A 22980-nucleotide genomic window follows, 5' to 3' on the forward strand; every position below is an offset into this window, starting at 1 on the left:
GTGTCTGCCACGCTCCTTCAGCCTCACCATGTGCTTCAGGCCAGCTGACCCCCCGCTGGAGTCTGCATCACTTTGCCCGAGGCAGTGGTCGGGCCAGACTGCCCACCCTGCCCCACCCCCCTGCCACAGGAGCAGCTCTGCAGCAGAGACCACTGAGAGCAGAGCGTAAGTACCGGCCCCCTGCCCCACCCCTCGGCCCTCCGGCCCGCTCTACCCAGGAGCCAGCCCTGCTCCCCACCGAGCTGCGGGGCTCCGAGCTCTCTGTGGCCCCTTCCTGCCCTGCTGACTGTCCCATGCCCCTCCTGGTGTGTCCTGGGACCCCCTCCCAACAATTCCACGCGCACTCCACTCCCCATCTGGGGTCGGCTTCGGGGGATCCAGGGTAAGTCTGGGGTTCCTGGCAAATGGGGGGAGGTGAGCTGGAGAAATGAGCAGGTTTGGTCAGGAGGACTCGGGGCTGCGTTTTCCCTTGGAGGCGTCAGGGGCCACGGACAGGGCTGGGTTCTAAAAATATCACTCCCTTGTTCTGTGGAAGGGTGCGGGCAGGAGAGACAAGGAAGACCCAGTGTGCGCGGGAGGAGAGGGCGGAGGGGGAGGAGGACGGCGTGGCTGGGGAGGGGGGGAGGCAGCGTGTGGGGCCGGCTGGCTCTTGGGGTGGGGCAGAGGGAGGGGAGGGGAGGCGGACGAGGTGGAAGGCAGTGCCGTTCGCCACGACAGAGGCTGCTTTCCTGGGCTCCCTTGCAGCTAGGAGCGGCCACCTGTGCCAGTTCTGGCCAGTGAGATGCACAGAGACGGTTACTGGGGGCTCCTGGGGAAGCTCTGTCCCCCCTGAAAGGAGGCGCTATGCGAGGAGGAAGGCCCTCCCCGCTCCTCTTCCTGCTTCTGCACACTGTTTGCGGGTTTGATGTCTGGACCCGGGGCGGCCACATTGCAGCAATGAGGTCAAGGCCGGGAGACGTCATCGGGAGCTGGCCCAGGGCTGTGCGAACAGTGCCAGCAGCCGCTGGCCGCAGACTCCTCCTCGGGTGCCAGAGAGACGCTCCACCTTTTGTTTCAGCCTCTCCCTGCTCACTGGGCCTTCTGTTATTTGCAGCCGGAGGCATTCCTAAAGACTGCAGGATTTGGTACCAAGAGTGGGGCTGGAAGCAATTCCCAGTACCCAGCCAGCAGAGTCTGGAAGCGGATCCAGGGTCAGCGTCGGAATGTTCGCTGACAGGCCCCGGAGGGCCGTCCCGCTGAACGTGCCCACAGGCAGCTGGGCGTGCCGCGTGGGAGCCCAGGACGGTGGCCGCTGGGGACAGCTGTGGATGGTGGCTGAGGTCACCGGAGAGGTGAGGTTGCGCAGGGAGAGGGCGGAGGGCGAAGGCCACCTGCCGAGGCGGGGCTCCTGGGAAGGCGGGATTCATGCGGCGGGTGGGGGAGGGGCGCCACCCACAGCCATGAAGCAGGAGCAGTGATAATGGTCACGCTAGACACACGCACCGGGCACCCACCAAGTGTGAGTCACTGGGGTTTAGACCCAGTGTCTCCTTTATCCAGACTTCACGACAGCGTGTGAGCTAGTGAGTGCCACTGTGCCCACCTCACAGATGGCAACACCGAGGCCCTGGGAAGTGCCCGCTGCTCCGGGCGTAAAGAGGTCTCCAAGAGGGGCAGCAGAAAGGCGCCGAGTCGGAGCGGGCTCCGGGCCCGGGCAGGAGCGGGCAGACCCATAGGTGAGGGCAGGGCCAGGGGCCGCAAGGGATGGCGTCTGGCTGGACATCAGCAAGCACGAGGGGCCGTGGGAAACCGGGGGTGGGGGGAGAGGGGTTTGGGGGCCTCGAGCGCCAGTCTACGGCGTTGGGGTTTATTGGAGGAGCGCGCAGGAGGGCGGCGTGGCCCAGAACAAGCCCTGCAGAGCAGGGGCACTGCGGCCGGCCGGCCGCGCCCCCCACCCCTCCAGCTGTCCGGGGCGGGGCGAGACCACAGTTGGAGCGCTTGGCCAGTGGCCACTGCAAACAACTTGTCCTCTTGCTGGTTGAGTAGCTGTAGTTAGGCCCTTCGGTCTGGGCCATTTCAGGACAGCAGGGCCGCCAGCGGCCCAGGTGGGGGGCCCGAGACCCCCAGGCTCACCAGCCCAGGCCAGGGGCTGGAACCTGGGCCGGCAGGGGCGGGTCCTGGCAATGTGGAGTCGGGTGGGGGTGGGCATCCCTGGGTTTTCCACCTGCTGGGGGCGATGGGTGTGGGGCTGAGGGACTCACGGGGCAGCCACAGGCTAAGGGAGGAGCAGAGCAGGAGCCCACAGTTGGGGCTGGCCATCCTGCGGCTTCCATTGGTGACGGTGATGGCTGGTGGGACTGAAGGGCCTCCTCCGGGGGCGCTGGTGGCTGGTCCCAGGACAGGGCCATGGGGACGGGCGCCTGGGCCAGGGGGGAGGAGGGGGAAGTGCAGCCCCACCCCTCGGGAGTGCGCAGGGCAGGTCCTCCCGCCCACCTGGGACACAGGCGGACGCTCCCCCCGCCCGTGGGGGCTGTTGTGAGAACGAAATGACACAACTCACACGAAGTCCCACGCCCGTGGGTTTCACAAACAATTAAAATTTCAAAAATCAACTTTGGTTCCCGTGGTAGGGTGCCAACTTTATGTTTTGCCAAGTGAGAACACAGAAAACAAAAACAAAACACTGGCTACCATCTACTGCTACGGCCGCGTCAGTAAAGAAGCGATATTTGGACACACTGAGGGTTGGCGCCCGTCTCGTCTGGGGACCGAGGGTGGCGCTCTGGGCCCGCCCAGCCACCCAGGCCTCACCTTGCTTTGTCTGGGCTTCTTCCCTCACCTCTGGGACCGGGTTTTGGCCACCCGGCCGGCCTTGCATGGCGGTCGTGGCTCCAGCTCACAGCTGACCAGGGCAGGTGGCGGCGGGAGGCCCCGCATCTCCGGTGAGGTCCCCAGAGAGGGGCTTCCTGCGGGGCGGCCCTGGCCTGCTGCATGGGGGCGTCTCCCCCGCTCCTGCCCTGGGTGGTGTCGAAGGCCCCGTCACCCCAGGCTCCGGGCCTGAATCAGAGCTCCCGGGGTGGGGGTGGGGCGGACACCCAGCCGCTGCTTCCACACCTCCCGGGACGGGGAACTCATCGCCTTTCGGAAAGGTGGTTTCTTTTGTTTTTTTTTTTTTTTTTGAGACAGAGTCTCGCTTTGTTGTCCAGGCTAGAGTGAGTGCCGTGGCGTCAGCCTAGCTCACAGCAACCTCAAACTCCTGGGCTCAAGCAATCCTCCTGCCTCAGCCTCCCGAGTAGCTGGGACTACAGGCATGTGCCACCATGCCCGGCTAATTTTTTATATATATATCAGTTGGCCAATTAATTTCTTTCTATTTATAGTAGAGACGGGGTCTCGCTCTTGCTCAGGCTGGTTTTGAACTCCTGACCTTGAGCAATCCACCCGCCTCGGCCTCCCAAGAGCTAGGATTACAGGCGTGAGCCACAGCGCCCGGCCGGAAAGGTGGTTTCTGAGTGAAAGTGTCCCTCCCTCGTGTGATGGGTCCAAACGTGCCCCCCGATTCCCCTCAGCGATGGGGGTGCTGTTTGGAGGAGGATCCCGGCCACATGGGAAGAGGCGCTGAATGGCAAGCCCCGACCAGCAGGTGCTTGAGTGCACCGGGCCCTGCGACTCTCTCGGGGTGACAGACGGAGGCTGAGAGGCGGAGTCCCTGCTTGGGACCACGCAGGCCGCGCTCGGCAGAGCTGGGATCCCAGCGCCGGGTGGGGTTGGCGGGGCGCATGGTGGGAGCTCAGGGTCCGCAGCGTCCTTGTCGGCAGGACCAAGCCTCGGATGGCCACGGGGCATTCCTGGCTGCGACGCAAGGTCACGGACTCTAGGCTGTCCTGGCTGGACCCCGGTGTCCCGGCCGGGCCTGGGGGATGATGGGTCAGGCAGGCCCAGTGGTCCAGGCATCTGCATCGCTGGCATCACACGCACACAGTAGTGACCCAAACCCAGCCTCCCTGGACGCCGGGGCTGTCAGAGTGTGGGGGAAGTCCCCACCCCCACCTGGGTCCCCCCAGCCACACCGAGCTGCAAGGGAGGGAATGCATCATTGCCCCCCAGGCCCCCCGTTCTCCAGCTCTGTGACCCTGGGCAGGCCACAGCAACCCCCCAGGCCGGGCCTCCTTACCTGTAGCACCTTCACCAAACACCCGCCCGGCAGGCGGCAGGTGCTCGGGTGGGTGACTGAATGGACGCGGGGTGGCTGGGCCCTCTGCCTAGCCGGCCTGCTACCAACTCCAGCTGCCGCCCTGGCCAGGACGCCTCCGCGATGTTCCCGTTCCCAACCACAGCCAGGGTAGCAGGAAGCCGGGGTCCCCGGGGAGCGGCCTCTTCGGAGGCTCTCATTAGTGGCGGGAATGTTGATGCAGCACGCCCTGCGGAAACTGGCCCGCTCCCCGCCACTCCGGCGGTGTCCTTTGCGGCAGACAGCACCCAGTGCTGGGGGGCGGGCGGGGGGACGAGAGCCTCCTGCGAGGCCAGCGCCGACTTGTAGGACGGGTCTGTGCCGGGCTGGGTGGCTCTTCTGGGCCAGGGAGGTGAGCAGGTTTCTGGCGAAGGGGGATGGGGGTGCCAGTCTCGGCTCCCGGGGGGCCTGGCCAAGGCCCTCAACCCCGAAGACCACCCTTCCCCGAACTGCATTTCAGAGCAGGTTGCTGTGGCCGCCACCCACACCTGTGTCTGCAGGTGTGCACCGAGGGACACGCGCTGGCGGGAGTCCCAGGGCTCTCGTCCTGCTTGCGTTTCATCTCAGGCGAACCGCTTCTGTTTTAGGGCAGAATGCCTCGGGGTCCGTCCCACCGACCTTCTGTCTGGGCGGGTCTGGCAGAACGGTGCTCACGATGGACAATTCTGGCTATGGGGGCACTTGACGCCCCCCGATCAGTCACTCCACTTGTAGTGGGGTCTGGTGGCGCACCAGGAGTGTTTAATAAAAGATACAGTTGTCCCCTGCAGTTGTCACGGGCCTGCTCTCGAAGCCCAGGCTTCCGCTTCGTGATTCTCCCATTGATTTGCCGTCAGATCTACTCAGCATCTTCTCCTGCCACTGCTCTTTCCCTCCCCTATCACTGGGAAAGTGCTTCCAAAGTGATAAACTGACAGATCACACCACCCAGCGCGCAGGCAGCTGGCACCGTAGCCCACGCCTGCTGCAGAGCCCTTTGCTGCTCTTGGCCCCACTCGCAATGAGCCCCACTCACTCATCCTTTCGGGTCAGCCGGAGTGCGGCCCGGAGCGGCACTCCCAGGCGCGGAATACGCTGCCTCCGCAAGTCAAGGAGGCCGCCAGGCTGCGCGGTGGAGGGAGGGTGCAGGATGCCAGCGTGTGTGTGATTGTGCAGGGATGCCCTGAAATGCTCCAGCTCACTGTGTCCCTAGTATTTTCACTGATGTGGAAGGCATCTCTCTCCCACCGTCGGAGATGAGGCCTCCAATGTGTTTGTTCAGTTTGATGAGCATGGTAGCACTGCGATAGTGGGCAGTGTGATGTTTGTGGGATGTCCAGGCAGCCCAGATGACAGAGGTAACCGTCGCAAGGACGTAAATGCGTACTGTTGTCCATTCCAGGTCAACGCAAACTGCTTCAGACCCTCTTTTCTGATGGGAATTGGAAAGAGTGCAATGGCCCGCAGCGTGCATGTGCCTGAGGCTGCACCAGACTTTGCTAATGAAGACGTCACGTCTGGCACTGCAGCTGCAGCTGGGCCAACTGCTTTGTTGAATTTGCAGTGATCTACCGGCATCATCCAAGACCCCTCAGAGTTCTCGGGGTCAGACGGGATTAGGTGGGGGTATGCTGGGGCCACCGCTCCCGAGTCCTTTAGGTCTTTAAAGGTGACATTCTTTTGTGCCACGCCGCCTTATGGGAGAGTGTTTACTCCCTTGGCCCAGGTGGGGACAGATAGCTTGAGACAAGGCCAAGGTGTGGGCTGTATTTTAATTCTACATTCAAGGTGCAGGGCGGTAACTGCTGGGTGGGCCCGCAGCCTCACGGGGACCACAGCCGGGCCAGGGCTCCGTCTGTCACCCAGCCCTCACGGGCCTCCTCTGGCAGGGTCCTGCAGTCTCCGCCACCACTGCCAACTCGAGCTCTGTGTCCAACAGTCTCAAAAGGCCCGGGTGCCGTCCTTTCCCCGAGTACAGACGCTCAGACACGGAGTCGCGTGTTCAGCGGGGGAAGCCCTGGGCGGTTGGTACCATTCACACTCGTGGGGGTCCTCCGTCCCCGTCTGACAGCGGGCTCAGGGACGGAAACTGGGCTGAGAGTTGTGACTTCTACTGTGGCAGCTGCCTGTGGCATATCCCCGACCACCCATTCTTGATTTCTCTTTATCGTGCCTGCGGCATGTGATTGTCATTGGACTCGCACCCGCTCGCCATGCTCTGTTGACTAGATTAGCTGTTTCCCCGGCTCCTGGCTGCCACGCTGACCTCACAGCGCGTTGCTTTCACCTGGCACCTGCTTTCACCTGGCTTTTCCCCTGGCAGTTTACACCCCTTGCCTCTGTTGTCCCAGGACCTGGGTACCCTGATGCTCTGAGCCTGGCTCTGAAGTGGACTCCGCCCAGGGCAGCCGCCACCGAGCTTCTCGGCGACGCGGCGTCTGTGCACCCTGGCTGCTTGGGTGAACGGTGTGCCTTCCCGGTCTTCCCTCGGAGAGCCGCTGTGCGGTAGCATGACCGCATCTCTGAACCTTTCCCTCTGTCCTTCCACCATCTGCCTCGGCAGCTCTGGCCTCGGCACCTGCGTCAGCGTGGCTGTCACTTTCTCCGTGCTTCTAGGTGCCGCTATGCCAGCGTGTCTGTGCCGTCGCCCGTGGTCCTTGCCAGACGTTCTATCCCGCACCCCAGGAAACTGCTCCCACCGTGATTGCCCTTACAGTTTGCTCCTTTGGTCTGGCACCTTCCGGATCCAGTCCTGTGCTGGCCGGGTCCTCACTCCTTTGGGGCCGGTCTCCTGCTCTTTCCCATCATGACCTTGGATGAGCCAAGTTGGCCCAGTGGCCAGGATGGGAGCGGACGTGAATTGTGAGGGTGTCTGCTGTCTTCTAGCAGGGAGCTTTCTGTAAGTGGGGGCACCTGTCCTTCATAGGGACAAACGGGCCGCTCGTGTAGGCTCTGACAGTTCCAGAGATTCTGGGGACTTGAGATTTGGGGGTGCAACTACTCAGAGGTCACTATTCCATGTGTCAAGAGTCTTAATATTTCCCAGCCATGGCCTCAACCTCGGCTCAGCAGACCTGACCGGGGTGGGAATTTGGCCTTTGCAGCGTGACTCTTTGTACCCTGAAGTCCTGCGACTGGTGGTGTGAGGGGCCTCTCCTTACTGGACGATCATGCCTGGCTGGCCCCAGCTGAGCTTTGCAACAGCCGTCCAGTGCCGCCCTCGAGAAGGGAGGATGCCTGCGGCACCGCGACCACCAGCGCCCCGTCTCTGGACTGCAGGGCCAGGGGCCTCCTGCACTCTGCCTGGTACCTGCTGCGGGGCCCTCAAGGCCGGCTGCGGCTGGTGCTCTGACTTGAGTCCCACTGTGGGGCTGTCTGCTCAGACCACTCCTGCACCTTTGTTCCAGGCCGCGTTCCCCAGGAAGCAGATCCGAGGTGCAGAGGGCTGGCGGGAAGCGCTCTGCTCCCCGCGGAGGAGGGGCCGGGTGCAGGCTGGGCCGAGGGGAAGGGGGCTGCCATGGGGTCTCGGTGGGACCTTTAGGCAACCCCGCAAGGAGCTCTGAGGCTGGCACGGCTGTTCAGTGTCCAAGGTGGAGGTGAGGGGCCAGGCCCTCGAGACGCCCACGCTGGCCCATCACTGGGTCCCGGCTTGCCTCCCTCCGCCTGGCCCTGTACTCTGTGGCCACTGTGTGATCAGCACGCCGGTCATTTGCCCCCGGGACATGAACCCTGGCTGTGTCACTTCCTGCTTGAAGCCCTCCGTGGCTCCCACTGCCCTCCAAATGAAGCCCACACTCCATGTGGCACACACGCCCCACCCCAGGCGGGTCCCCGAGTCTGCTGCCCACCTTCCCCGAGTCACCCCTCCAGCAGGGCCGCGCCTGCTCTGCTCTCACCACCCCGCATGCTCTGTTGTAGCTCCAGGCACGGCCCACTCCTGCTCCCACCGGCCGGCCGGCCTTTGCACCTCCTCTCCTGCCCTCTGGGACGCCCTTCCCCCATTTATTTTCTCATTAACTCCTACTCATTCCTCAGGAGCCACCTCCTCCAGGAAGCCTTCCTGGATCCCATAGCCCTCCTCTGGTCCCCACAGCAGAGTGCGCAGCTCTCTGTCGTCTTGCAGGGCCATTGCCGTCTCTGGCCAGGGCTGCCCCCTGCTCTGGGTGGAGGCCCCGTGGGCGAGGCTGAGGGGCTCGGGCAGACTCCCCTGTGGGCCCCCAGCCTCCAGCCATGGCACGGGGCTGCGCAGCCGGCGTCTGAGTGAGAGGGAGGCGAGGAGATGACGCCCTTAAGCTCTGAAAAGACATTTTCCCAAGCAGCTGGCAAGGCCCCCACTCGCTCCGGGGGATTTTCCAATCTGCTCCAGAAAGGCCCAGTTCTGAGCGTGTTGGGATCATTCTGGGACACGGCGAGGCCCACTTCCCCGGCCCTGGTGCGAGCAGAGCGCGTCCGAGCCTCGGACCTCCTGCTCTTCCTCCAAACTAATCAGCAGCGGGGTGAGGAGGGGCGAGGGCAGACCGGCCTTCTAGAGCCTTCCTCCGCCTGTCGGCCTCTGACCTCCTCCAGACCGCGTCCCAGGACACACGCGTGGCAGAGCGGGTCCTGGCCCTGCCGGCCAGAGCACAGGGATCTGCAGTGGCAGTGACGGCCCGGGGACGATGGCTCCGAGGGTAGGTCCCCAGGGACCCGGACCTGCGTGTCTGTGGGTGCGTGGCTTCCCCGGACCTGCGTGTCTGTGGGTGCTGGGAGCTGGGTGCTGGGTGCTTGGTGCTTGGTGCTGGTGGCCACGGGGGCGGGGCGGGGCAGGGGCAGGGAGTAAAAGGCCCCGGGTCGGATGTGGACACGGCCGGTGCCAACGCGAGGGGCGCCTCCCAGGATTTCCAGAGACCGAGCGGAAACTCTTTGCAAAAGGGGTTTGTTCCCCGCTCTGCCTGGCACCACCTCCGATCTTCTGGGAGTTGTTTTGCTCTTGGTAATTGGTGAGAAGTTTGCTTCTAAAAGTCTGCCCAGAACCCCAAAGTGGAAGCAGGCAGAGGGCCAGTGTGAACAGGGAATGTTCTTTTCAAACACATTTTTATAGCAGTGTGTTTGGGTCTGCTCTTTGGCCCTTTTGAGTTTGGGATTCGAAGCCGTTTGGACGGGGCTGGGCACAGGCTCACCTTCGCCCTGTGGCCTAGAGAGCAGGTGGGAATGGCTGGCATGCTGGTCACAGGCCCTTCCTATCTGTGTGTAGGGCCAGCCCCTCCGGGCATCCTGGCCTTGGCCTGGGCCCTGGGGCTGAGTGGCATAGGAGGGGCTGGGCCTCCTGTGGTCAGTTGGAACTCGGTGCCCTTTGCCAAGTGCTCAGCCGGCGTAGAAGGACACACATTGCCCGGCCGACCCTGGCACTGCCCTCTGACCTGAACTCAGCTGGGCCCTGCTCTGCCCAGGTGCCGCCACCCAGCCAGACTGCAGGGACCAGGTGGTAACTGCTGGGAGAGGAAGGAGGTCTGCAGGAGGCCCTTGCACGGCCGTAGGGCGTTACCTGGTGTCAGAGCCCCAGGAAAATGAGCTCCTGAGTCTGTGGCCACCGACCCAGACCTCTTCTTGCTGGGTGATGGCATTGCGTCCCTTGCCCTGGCGGGCCTCAGTTTCCACATCCGTCAAACAGGGTGAGGCTTGGACTAACTGTTCTTTAAAGTTCTGTCCTGCTCCAAATTTTGTCACGTGACTCTCTCTGCCTCAGTTTCCCACCTGAACCAGGAGATAATGTAAGAATCAGCTTCAGAAAAGGGGTGCGAGGTTTCATTTGCAGGTGCTGGTAGCTCGGAGAGAGCCAAATTTAAAAATGGGTTAGAGAGAACCAAACTGAAAAGTGGTGAAAATTGGGCAGGATGGCATGTTTCTAGCTCCCGAACAGGGAACCAGGGCCCACCCCGCCGGGCTGCTGAGATGACCGCGGATTACATAACCTCTCGCTTGGAGACAGAACCAGGGAGCAGCGTGCGTCCTCAGCCCTGGGGGAGGCTGGAATCCTCCCGGCGGGCGGTGCTGGCGGCAGCCTCTGTGCCGAGCTGAGCTGTTCACCCACCGCCCTCGCCCGCCCCCAGGTAGGCAGGGCCCGTCTGTGCCCCGAGCGTCTGTCCTGGGCAGCGCCTGCGGGACCGGCTCACGCCTGGGCTCTGCCTATGCTCATGTTTGGCATGGGAGGCTCTGAAGTTGGTGGTTTGTAATATATTCCAGAGCCTTGCTGGAACACGTTGCAGCCCTGGCCGGGGCCGGGAGGGCTGGGCACAGGCGCCCGGCGCACTGTCCCCGGGGCAGGTCCTGCGGGGCCACCTGCGTCTCCGTCAAGGTGATGGCCCCTGTTGAATCTGGGCCTCGTGAGCTGACCGAGTGCCAGCTCCGCTGAGGGCCCGGCGTGGAGCTCTCTCCCTGTCCGCACACCCACTCTCGAGAGAGGCGGTGTTGACTGTGGGGGTGAAGCTGGACCGGGGCAATTCATGGAACCTGCCCGAGGTCACCAGGCTGGTGCGAGCTGGAGCCAGGAGGCCACCCGGAGTCACCTGACTCCAGGGACGGCACCTGCAGCCTCTCCTCCCGCCTGAGTTCCAGAGGTCAGGTGGACCCAGTGGAGCCCAAGGCTGTTTCAGAGGTGCACGGATGTGCCCGTTACATAATTATGTGTTTGTTTTCATGTGCATGAGGGGAAAAAAAATAGCCCATCAAATCTGTGATTGCACTGAGAATATTGCCTAGAGGAAGACCAAGGTTTAAAAAAATGGGGCTATTTAGGATTGAATCTAAGAAAAATATTGAGTAAAAAGTGGTGGGAGGATGGCATGACACCAGCCAAGCCCTGCACAAGGCCCCTCTCTCCTGCCCACTTGGGCTCCGTGGGTCCCTCGGTGTCCTCTCCCCGTCCCCCCGGCCCCCTCGGTCCCCTGGACCTCATCTCAAAGCCCCTCCCCAGGCCCCTATTCTGCCTCGGGGAAGACTCCTGGGAAGGATGCCCCGAGCACGCGCCACCTGCCACGCCCTCCCCACCTGCACCTTGGCCGACCCAGTGGCCACTCTTGGCGCGGACCGGGGCCTCCAGTGGACCGATGGCTGCCCCGCTGCCACAGTGGCGGCTGGGTCCCCTTACCTCTCGGGCTACGTCCTCCCCCCACCTCCCGGCTCCTCTCCTTCTGCCACCGTCTGAACCCTGGTGCTCCTCAGAGTCCGCGCTTCATCCTCTCTTCCCAGCCGCCCCTTTCCTGCCAAGCCTCGGTCCTTCATGCCGCCGGCTGACACCCAGGTCTGCACGTCCATCCGCCTCCAGGGCACCCCCTTGGTTACCTCGCAGGTGTCTCAGACGTGACTCGCCTACGCTGAGCTCTGTGTCTGCCTCCCCGTCCCCAAGCGGGCTCCTCCAGCGGCATTCATTCTCTGCCACCGGGTACGAGGCACCGACTCAGCCCTGGCTGCCAGGCCAAGTATTGGGGCTCAGCCCTGGGGTCTTCCTCACCCCTCTCTGCATCTGCTATGTCCTCCTCTGAACATGTCTCAAATCCATCTCCTTCTCTCCATCTCTCTGCCACCACCCTGGCCTACGCACTGTCCTCTCTCACGCTTCAGAGGCCGGACGGCCCCTTCGATCCACGTGGATAGCAGCTGGCAGTGCCTCTGAAAGACACACACAGCATCAAGTCACTGCCCTGCCCACAGCCCCCTCTGTTGCCTCCCAATCTCCTGGCAGACGATCCAGACCCTCGACAGGGACTCCGGCTGGGCTCCTGGTACACAAGGTATGAACAGCTGTGACAACAAGTCTCTGTTGCCAGATGCCTAATTCTTGTTGAGTGCCCATTTCTCTCGGGCTTGGAGGGGACTCGCCCACCCCGGCCCCCAGGGCAGCCGCGCACGGCCAGAGCCCAGGCTCCTTCCCTCCTGTGGCTCTGCCAAGCTCAGTGTGGCCTCCGCCGTTTGATCTGGGACGACTGCTCCAGCCCCTGCTTTCCCTGTGGGAAGGGGCGGGGGCCTGGGCCTTCTGCTCTGGTCCACGGACGTGGTCGCGCCTGGCTGTCCAGGGTGCTGGGACTTGCCATCTTTCGTGCCTGCCGGGCCAGCTCCCGGCACTGCAGAGAAGGAGAGAAAGCTGAGGCCAGTTCACGCTGCTGCTGAGCCTGGAGCTGCCCTGAGCCCCGTGCCCACCTATAAGCTGGGGACCTTCTTTGTGAGGTGGCGTGAGGGGCAAAGCAGGTGGCAAACAGTGAGTGCCCAGAATGTGACCAGGTGCTTGCCGAGTACTACTCTCCTCCTTTCCGTCCCTGCCTCGGTCACCCAGATCTGGCATCTGTGGTTTGTGCGTTCTGGGCGTGGTTTGGCTTCGGCCCTCGGCAGGGCCGGGCCGAGGTGGCCCTGCCTCGTGTCCTGCGTCGCCTCTTCTGTGCTGGGGGTTTGGCACTCGAGGACCTTGGGGGCCTCGGGAGACGGGGCTGGCAGGGGTAGGCGCAGTTGGTGCGTGGCAAACCGAACCTGTCAATTCCAGAAGCTTTTGGCACATTGTTGAAGCGACTAGATGACTTTGAGAAGTGTCTGCATGTTTTTTCCCCAAGTGCAGTTATTTTTGCCGCTGTGAAATGTTCTGAAATCTGACAGTTTTGTTTTGAGTCTTAGCCCGATGGGAAGACGGAAAGGAACACTGCCTCCCAGTTCTGTGGCACCCGCTTCTCGGGGTCTCCTGAGGACACCCAGATCCTGGCAGAGGTGGCCGAGGAGAAGCCAGGGGACCGAGGTTTCCTGGGGGGAGCGCGCAGGGGGCAGGCCCTGGGGCCCCTGGATCCACTCGGAGCGTGGGACCCGCGGGCTGGCCCGGCTGACGTGGAAGCGCCTACTGTGTGCCTGGCCCTTGTCCACCGATTGCTCACTAAGCACCTACTGCGTGGTGCAGAGCCCTTAAAGGCTTTCCACTGAGGAGTGACAAGGTCTCCTTGCCGTGCTTGGTGGCAGGGAGACAGGTGAGGAGGCTGCTGGAGGAACAGACCCTGGGGGAGGGGTGTGCCCCCTGGCCTGGGGGCGGGTGCTGGGTGCAGCTGAGGGCAGCCGCGAGCCGGCACCGGAGGACTGAACTCGTCCTGGCCCCAGCGCAGCACCCGTTTGGTGCCATGTCCTCTTCCCAATGTCACTGCCCTCCGGGGCTTGGCCAGAGCTGCCACTCTCTCCACCCGTGTCTCGATGCCCTCCCTCTGGCCAACGTCTCCACAGGTACCTGCGTCTCCACGGCCCTGTGCTGCTCCCCCCGGGTCCCTCTCTGGGGTCCAGTCACCTGCAGGCTCCTCACGCTTGCATGTGCCTAAGGGGCTTTGCGTGTCCCCTCATGGCCGCTTGGGCTCCCCCTGGGCTCCCCGTCTCAGCTGCTGCCCCCGCTGCTCCTGGACGGCGGCATCTCAGACGCTCCCTGGCGCGGGGGTCCCAGGACCCTGAGCACGCAGGTGCCCCGAGAGCGGGCGAGCGCCAGGCGCTGCGCCAACGAGTGCTGGTTCCATGCCCGCAGCCACCCAGGGCGGCAGGGACGACTGCGAGCTCTTTTTCTGTGGATGGCAGAAGCACGGCAGCGGCGAGAAGACGACGTGCGGACGCCCAGCTTGTCCGGCATTTTCCCAGGAAAACAGCCATTTACCTAACTGGGAGAGCCGAGGGAATGGAGCCGTAACAACAGAGATTCGTGCGTGTGCAAACGTGCACCAGGGTTTGCAAAGTGCTTCTCCGCATCGCTATGGAGACTGGCGGCGGGGCCGCTCCCGCGGAGAGGGAGCCATGAGGGGGAACGGAGAGCCGCGCTGCAGTGCATTCCTGGTGACAAACACAGAGCACTGAAAACAAACCCCAGCGATGGTGGGGTCTCACTCTGGACCCGCATGTGGCCGGCGCCACGCTGCATGGGTCAGATCGCAGGGTGGCGGCTGCGACAAAGATCCTGGCGTGGCAGCGAGCACAACACGGAAGGTTCTTCTCCTTCCTCTCGACACAGGCCACGCGGGGCCGGCGGCGGCTCCATGGCGGCTCCATGGCATGGGCCCCTCTCAGCCCTGCCCTCCGCCTCGCAGCTCAGGCAGGTCTCGTGGGCCGTCACAGGCACAGGCGGCCTCGGACAGGGGAGAGGCGAGTGTGGCCCTTTCCACGAGAGGCTGCGTGTGCCATCCCCCCTCGCATCCCATCCCATCCCATCCGCTGCCACCTGGAGAGGCCGGGACGTCACCATAGCTGGGTGGCTCTGTGCCTGCCCGAAACCTAAAGGGCCCTCCCACTAAAGAAGGGGCGGGGCAGGTGGGGCTGACCATCTGTGCCACCGTCCTCCCCTCCGGGCACCTGATGTGCACACAGCCCCTCGGCTCTGTGCGTTCACGGCTCCTTCCCGAGGCGCAGCCTGCTGTCCCCGCCCTGCGCCGCGTCGGCTCCGAGTCCAGGACCTGCGGCTGACGCACAGCCCCTCCTCAGGGCCGGGTGGGGGCTGGTGGGCAGGGGAGCTACGGACCCTAACCCAAGCAGGCTGCAGTCGGCACACCGGCAGGCAGCAGCGGGGCGGGAGCTGAACTGCCGGGAAGGGAACGTGGCCACCGCCGCGGGCTGTTCCCCTGCTAACCACACGGGCGCCCCGCTCTCCGCCCATGGGCCTTGTGGCGCCCGCCCTGCTCCCCTGCAGGACGCCCTTGCCCACGGCCCTGTGGCCCCGCCCGGTGCCTGCCAGGTCTGCCTTGCCCCTTTCTGGCGTGGTTAGTGCCGTGCTGCAGGTGGCCCCGCCTAAAGCTCTTGTCTAGACCTGGCTTTCTACACGGGAAGTCTGGCTCTTGACTGCTAAGCCCTGCTCTCGGCCGTCTTCTCACCCAGTGATGGGCCACCGCCCTGAGGCTGGCTGGACCAGCGGGCCTGCCAGGCGGGAGGTCACGGCCCCTGGGCCAGCCCGCGCCCGGCTGACAACTGTGCTCGGGAAGTGCCCGGAGGGCTGAGCCAGCCTCTTCCCTTCCGTGGAGACTGTCTTCAGAGCCGTCTCTGTCACACTCCGGTATCGCTTCCTAAAGGAGACAAGTGGCAGCCAACACACACCTACATTCAGAGCTTTCAAATCAGCTCCGCGGTTCCCGGGCTGTCAGGACGTGGTCTGCCTTCGAAGCACACAGGGAACGCTGCCACGAAAGGACTCCGGCAGCACAGCAACGGGTGGACACTGTCCTCTCAAAGCCTGCGCCCTGGGCCTCTGAGGCCCCGGCCTGTGGAGCCCGGATCATGGGCGTTTTGTTGTGGCAAAGTCTGTAACAGTCAAGACAGGGGCTTGGCTGCGAGAACAAAGATCCCCCAAACGGTAACTGAAACACGACGGACGTGCGTTTCTGTCCATGTAACAGACCAAACACAAGCAGCTCAGGATGCTACGGCAACACCAGGACGGCGGGAGTCCAGAAGCCGGCTAGCCTGCTGCTCTGCTGTCCTCGGTAAGGGTCTCTGAGCTCATGGTCCAAGGGGCTGCTGTTGCCCCCTCCATCCCATCTGCATTCCAGCCAGGGCCCCGTGGAGAAGAAGTAGAGGAAATGACCCTGCCCCTTTCTCGAGGCCCAGGGCCAGGGATGCACCCAGACCAGCCTACTCATAGCTCATACTCATAGCTTGGCGAGGGGTCCAAGACTCGGAGAAGTCCAGCAACTGCAGTGTGTGCGTGTGTGTGCACACGCGTCTGTGTGCCTTTGTGAGTGAGTGTGTGCTGCAGTACCGGCACACGGAATGTGCTGCTTTGACCCAAGTCCACATGGCCTGAGGGGGGTCAAGCTGGGCTCCAGCTCTGGCCTGTCTGCCCTCTGTCCAGTGCAGAAAAACTCAGGCCACTCCCTGGGAGAGAACCACGACTGAGCAGAGACGTGAGGGTTTCCCTGGGACGGTGAAGTGACCGTGCTCAGAATTGTGGATCCAGGGCCCGGAATGGGCTGCTGACCCACTCTCGGGCATCTGTGGCCATTTGCCTTGAGCCCAGGACGCCAGTGCCAGGGAGGCAGGAGGGCCTGGCCTTGGGAGCCAGGCAACCTGTGGATGAGCACTGACAGTCCCCATGGCAGCCCCCGCAGGGTCCCCAAGCCCTCGCCTTCCTACCCGTCTGGCTCTGATGTTTCCTGCGGTGGAGGTCTCAGTTTTCTCACCTGTAACATGGGAGGAAGCATTTGTCCAGCTACTTTACGTGGTTGCTGTGGGGAATCAGGCAGTGCCGTGGAGGTGAGCTGGTGTGAGTCAGCGTGAGCCGGTGTGAGTCAGCGTGAGCCGGTGTGAGCCGGAGCAGCACACCTGCAAGGCACCTGCGTGTGGTTTTGGCCGAGTGAGGCCTGAGCATCTTGAGATGGGAAGACGAAGCCGGGTTATCTGATGGGCCAGGGTCACCACGAAGGTCCTTCTAGGGGAAAGGGGCGCGGGGGGTGGGTGGGTCACAGGCAGAGAGAAGGAGAAGCACCCCGAGAAGCAGAGGGCGAAGTGATGTGCCTTGAAGACGGAAAATCTGAAGATTCTAGAATCTGGAAGAGGTAAGGAAACCGATTCTGCCTGGAGCCTCCAGAGGAGACCAGCCCTGCTGACGCTGGTGTGGAGGCCAGCAAGACCATTCTGGACCTCGCACCCTCAAAACCTCCAGACCATAAACATGTGTTGCTGTAAGCCACGAGGTTTGCAGTGATTTGTTACAACAGCAACAGGAAACGCCTGCGTGAGGGGCTGGAGGAGGCGCTCGGCCGAGCAGGGCTGGGACGGGGACAGTGTGGGGGCCGGCGGGGGAAGGAGACCCCCCCAGGAAAGGCCCAGGAGGAGGGCTCAGGCTCTTTGCCGGATGGTAAACAGACTCTCGGACCAGCGTGTGGGTCCCCCGGGGAGGGGCTGTGGGGTCCCTGACCTCCCTGTTAAGGGGCTTGAGCTTAATCTGGAATTCAGGGGGCTCTGAGAGTCACTAAACAAGGGCCCCCCTAGGAGGGCAGTGTTCCGGCCCACAGGGTGCCTCCGGGCCGGGAAGTGACGGGAGGCGGCAGGGAGACATGCCCTGGGGGAGCCCGAGTGCCTGTGGCCGGCGTTGTGCAGGGTTCTCCTGGAGCCGGGCGCTCGCCCGGAAGTGCCCGCGTGTGCGAGGCTGCGGAACGGGTCTTGGGTCCGCGGGCCCAGGGCACCCGGCAGCAACGGGAAACCAAAGGCAAAGAAATGAAACTTTTATTAGAAAAAAAACGCTTTCCGAGACGTGCCCCGAGTGTTCGTCCAGTTCTCTCCGGTTTTTATTGGGTCAAAGGTGCAAGACTCTTTGAAAACTGACTTGGGAACAGTTGCTGGGAATTTTAAAGCGCGGCTCGGCCAAGATGCACAGTAAAAAGAAGTGTGTGCCTGTGAAAGAGACACACGCAACAGTGCATGTTTTCCGTCTTCAGCGTTGGTGGAAACGTGCCCGTTAGCCGGGGCGGTGGGCGGGCGGAGGGGGTGGGGAGGCTGGGGAGCGCAGTGCGGGGCTCTTCGGAAGAGGGTTTCTGTGCCCTGCAGAGACGCCACCCTGGGAAGCCATGTGTAGACACGTGCCTCCAACTGCCCCACGGAGAGTTTCAGATCCTGCAGGGAAGAGAGGAGAAAAAACATTCTGAATATTGCCAGAATGGTATTTGAATAAACAGTGTGGACAGCTGCTCCTCCCTGCCGGAGCCAAAGAAATTCTGTTGTTGTCCACGGCGAAAATGCATTTGATGAGAGACTCGTTAAATAGGAGCCCAGCCACTCTTGCCAGAGGGCCCCGAGGGTCTTTGAACCAGACCTCGGGCACTTTCCTTTCATCCGGCTGCTCCCCCTCTGCAGCTGGGGGAGCCTGGACGCTTTGAAGCCCCCCAAGTTCGGGGTTCTTTGTTCCCCCTTTTCAGGGAAAGTGCTAATTTGTTCGTGGAGGTGGCAAGCCGTTCCCCTTGGAGCCACTGCCTGGCTCGTATCCTGGGTGAGGCTGTGTGAGCTGGGAGGGCCCGGTGCCCCCTGAGCGTGGCGGGTGGGGGTGGGCCGTGGGGAGACCCGGACATGCCCCGCGAGGCCCGGCGAGGGGCATTCGGGAGACTCGGGATCTGGGTCTCCGACCTGCACAAAGGTCAGAGCCGCACACGGGGTCCCCAGAGATGCGCGGGCCGGATCACTTCCTCTGCAGCCGTCCCACGTGTGAGAGCCTAGTCTCTGCGCGGGCACCGTGCCTGGGGATTAATTAGTTTAATTGGTCCCTGCGTTAGGCCACATAGTCAGTGTCAAAAGAGAAAAGTAAAAGATACTTTCCCATTTGGGAAGACAAAAACTGCCCCTGCTAATGGCTGAGGGTGGTAATGACAACAAAAGGCCTTTGCTGGAGTTGACTCGCAAGGCCGGGGAAGGCGCTGGCCCCGCCGCCGACCCGGCGCATACCAAGCAGGCGAGCGGGGCCCTCTGGGAAGGACGGCCGGGCCTGCAGAGCCCCGGCCCTGCAGAAGCACCTTGGGCCAACAGCCCGGGGTCCTGTCCCCCACGAGCGGCCCCGGCCCCAGCGGCAGGAGGAAGCCAACAGGCCCACCCAGGCCTCCCGTCTGTGTTAACCGCGCGGGGCTGGCGGCCTTCTGGGCTGTCGTTAAGACGGAGGAGGGACAGGTGGCCGGGGAGGGGCGGCGTCCGCAGGGGCCAGCTGGGCCAGTCGCACCCCCTGGGAGAGTCACTCGGATGCTCTCGTCACGTTCGCCACGGCAGCCGCCCTGGGCGTCTGTCATGGTGATGCACGAGCAAGCTCTTTGTCACCGCAGCCCCCGGCGTCACGTCTGGGGACGGTTTGCGGGTCCTCTGGGTGGTGGTGGATCTGGGTGGCGGATCACCGGGAAGGCAGGCGAGGGAGCCCCAGTGCATTTCCCGAATTAAGGACGGTTGACAATATAAGGGTTAGAGAGAGTGTTTGGGAAAACAAACAAACAAACAAAAAACCAAAATTACTTTAAAAACCAAAGTGGTGGAAAATACTGTTGTTTGCTGTTGCACAGACAGTGGCCGCTGGCCAGATGAAACGGTGCCAGGTACACGGTGACTTTGGTCCATGGGCTCAGAGGGCGGAGGAGGAAGGAAGTTCCACAGCGGACGTTCGCCGTGCAAAACCGCCCTGGACAGCCTCGGGCCAAGAGCCGTCTCTGTTTTCGTTGTTGTTGGTTTGTTTGTCTTTTACTTTTTGCAAAAAAACGGTGGTAAGATATGCGGACCATAAAAGCCTCCGGTTTAACTCTTTTTCGGGCGCAGTCCCATGGCACTGAGCGCACTGACAGGCCGTGCCGCCGTCACCGCCCCCGTGACTCCTTCCAAACCGAAACACGGCCCAAGACACAAGATCCCCACGGCCCCTGGCAGCCGCCATTCTGCTGTCTGTCTCTGGATGGGGCGACTCTGGCACCTGACGTCAGTGGGGGCTGACGGGATCTGCCCCTCTGCGGCTGGCTTGTTTCCCTGAGCACGGCGACCCCGCGTTCACCCGCGACGATCCGTGCCAGCATCTCCTTCCTTTGCAAGGCCGCGCTGTTCCCTGAGAGGCCTTTGGCTTCCTTCTGCATAGTGATGGCAGTGGGACATCCACAGAGAGAGCGGGGCGTGGCCCTGGCCCAGCTGCCCGGACAGGAGGTGGCACACCCTCCCTCCCCAGCCCGCCCGCCGGTGGTGTGACGGACAGACTGAGGTCGGAGGTCAGCTGCGCGTACTCTGTGGCTGCCAGTGGGCTCCCCCAGGGCCTCGGATGGGGCGGGGAGAGTGGGGCGCTTGCCTTGGGCACGAAACTTAAGGGGGTGCCCCAAACTCAGAAATCCAGACAAATCGTGTTTTCGTGCATTATCGAAAGAACCATCAAAAGCGTCGCAAAGAAATCTGTGACGTCCAAGGCCTCAACATTTTAAAGACAAGATCAGTCTTAGTGGTCTTCCTCTGAGCCTCAGGCCCCTGTTGCCTTTGTCTAATGACAGGCCACTGATCTTGTCTTTATCTAAAATTTTTGGTTTTTTAAATCATGGATTTTTTTTTTTTTTGCATTACTTTTGTGTTCAATTGTGGTAAAATGTCTGTAACATAAGATTCCATTTTAAACGTCGTTTAAAGTGTGCGTTGATCGCATTCACAAGGCTGTGCAGCTGCCACCACCCACGTCTGCGGCTTTTTCATCCTCCAAACCGAAACTCCACCCCAGGAAATGCCGCCCGTGATTGCCCCCCCCATCTCCCGGTGACGTCTACTCTACTTTCTGTCTCTGTGACCTTGACTACTGCAGGGACCTCGCATAAGCGGGACCATGCAATATGTGTCCTTTTGTGACCGGCTTATTATTCCCCCGACCACAGCGTCCCCAAGGTCCATCCCTGTGGCAGAGTGTGGCGGGGCCCCCCTTCCTCTTCAAGGCTGAGTGACATTCGTGGGGTGCATGTTCCACATCTCGTCCACCGGTTCCTCTGTTGATGGGCGTGTGGCTTCGCTTCCACCCCTTGGATACGTGCGTGATGGGGCTACGGACCTGAGTGTACAGGTGTTTGTTTGAGTCCCCGATTTCACTCTGGGGCATATACGGAGGTGGAATTGCTGGGTGACAATAACGTGATTCCTGTGTTTAGCTTTCTGATGAACCACAGTGGTCGCAGCATTTTACATTCACACCGGTAATACACAGGGGTTCCACTTTCTCTGCACCCTTGCCAACACGAGTTTTCTGCATGCGTTCATTCATTTATTGTCTGTTATAGCCAACTCAGTGGGCATCCCGTGGCATCTCATTGTGGCCTCGATTTGCATTTCCCTAAGCACGACTGATACTGAATATCTTTTCATGGGCTTCTTGGCCAGGCATGGAACTTTTTTGGAGAAATGCCTGTTCAAATCCTTTGCCCATTTTTGAATCAGGTTGCTTATTTTTTGTTGTTGAGATGCATATGCGCCGCTTAAATAAAGTGTTAACATTTATTTTTTTTTTGAGCAGCTTTAGGCTCGCAGCAAAATCGAGAGGAAGGTGCAGAGATCTCCCGTGCAGCCCCCGGGGCATGCGTCCCTGCGGAGCCATGCATCTGACGAAATTGTGAGCCACACTGGCACGTCAGTACCACCTGGAGTCTGCAGTTTACACGAGTGTCCACTCTTGGCGTCGCACATTCAGTGGGTCAGAACAAATGTACAATGGCCCGTACCCAGAAATCTTGTGTTACTTCTGGTGTTTAAAAATATCAACTTGAAATATGGACTGTCTTCACGGCTGAGGTCCTTGGAGGGCAGGATGATCCCCCCCAGTGTGGGGCAAAGAGCAGACGAGAGAGAAGGGGTGTGGGCGGGGACCCTAGGGTGGGGGAGGGTGCTGGGAGGTCCGAGCGGCTGGAGTCTGGGGCCCTGATGCCTCCAGCCTTCAGTGCAGCCGTGCAGGGACACGGGCCTTCCCGGGGGGTTTCTTACGGAAAGGAAGGAAAGGAAGGAAAGGGTTAGAGTTCCATGTTGGGGCCAAGGCCCGGGAGAGGCCGAGGAGAGCTGTGACTGTGGCACTGGATTCAGAGGATGCTTCTCAGGCAGACCCCCCGGAGGGAGACCCAGAGGCGAGGCAGACGGCTCCTGGCCTGCTGGCCCTGTGTCCTGGTGTCCAGGGTGGACTGGCCTGTCTCAGAGGCCTGCCCCCCAAGCTCCAGCTGCTCCTCTTTCCAAAGGCCTCGCGTCCTCCCTGCCTCCCAGGCAGCCGGCAGCTCAGCCGCCACCACCGCAGCAATGCCCAGGGGAGGTGGCCGTGCCGGCTCGACTCTCCCTGGAACTGGGGACTTGCAGACTCTCGCTGGAATCCGGCCTCCACCTGGGCGCTGTTAACACTGAGCGAGGCCCAGTGTGTCCGGGCTCCGGGACAGTGCCCGCGAGGCGTGGCGTCGGGCCGTAATCTCCTACGTGGGCTGGCCCGTATTCTCAAAGACACAAGTGCTCCTTTCCAGAGGCTAGGCCGGAATACTACGTGGTTTCCCGCCGCTGGGGGGGGGTGCACCTGCTAACTGTTACCACCGCTTATTAGAGCCGCGCATTGCGCCACCCGTCCGCTCAGCGTCTGTGACGGCAGCGCTGCACCCCAGGGGACGCGGATCGCACGCTGCGTGCTTAAGTTTGGGAGATTTCTCTCACTCCCACTTGGAGGTAGCGGTCCTGCGGGTTAATCGTTTTGAGGCTAGATCGTGTCCGTGTCACCGATGGGGGCCGTGTTGGGCGGGGACGTCCCTGTCTCCCAGAAGGACCCGCGCGGGCTCCCCCAGGAAGGCCCTTCATGCCGCTGACCTGCACACGGTAGTGACCGGCTCCTTCTCCTCGGCCCCGAGCCAAGCGCGCTCTCCGTGGGCCGCGCCCACCGGTCAGGACGCTCAGTTGCAAGTGACAGACACCCTTGCAATTCGGGGCGAGCAGCAGCAGCACCACTGAGGAACGACGCCTCGGCTCACGAGACTGACCGCTGCGTCTCAGGCCTGGCGGGTCAACAGCTCCTCGTCCCTCCCTTACCATCCTCAGCCCTTGTGCGGCTTCCCCTGCGCTCACTGTTGTTCTTCCTGAAATGCATCGTCCGTTTCGAAAGTCCTTTTGTGGCAGCTGTTGGTGAGACGGCCTGTCTTTTTGTGTTTACCTAACAATAGCTTTATTTCGCCTTTCTTGAAGTTCGGTTACCCCAGGTGTGCCTCTAGGTCGACTGCTGTCTTCTCCAGGCTCCTCGAGCTGCTCTTGGCCACCGGCTGACTGGCCATCTAGAGTCCGTCTGTCCCCTCCAGCGCCACCCCCACCTGCCTCCTTTCCCTGCC

At 62.2% G+C, this 22980-nt stretch overlaps 1 long non-coding RNA gene across 1 annotated transcript; it reads left to right on the top strand.

Moving 5' to 3' along the window:
* The first annotated feature begins 1061 nt into the window (after nt 1–1061).
* LOC142871362 (uncharacterized) lies at nt 1062–21408 on the top strand. The gene is made up of 2 exons (XR_012919607.1): nt 1062–1331; nt 21153–21408. It is a non-coding gene; the product is annotated as an uncharacterized LOC142871362 (long non-coding RNA).
* The last annotated feature ends 1572 nt before the right edge of the window (nt 21409–22980 follow it).

The sequence above is a fragment of the Microcebus murinus genome, chromosome 6 (genome assembly GCF_040939455.1).
Source record: "Microcebus murinus isolate Inina chromosome 6, M.murinus_Inina_mat1.0, whole genome shotgun sequence".
Lineage (NCBI taxonomy): Eukaryota > Metazoa > Chordata > Mammalia > Primates > Cheirogaleidae > Microcebus > Microcebus murinus.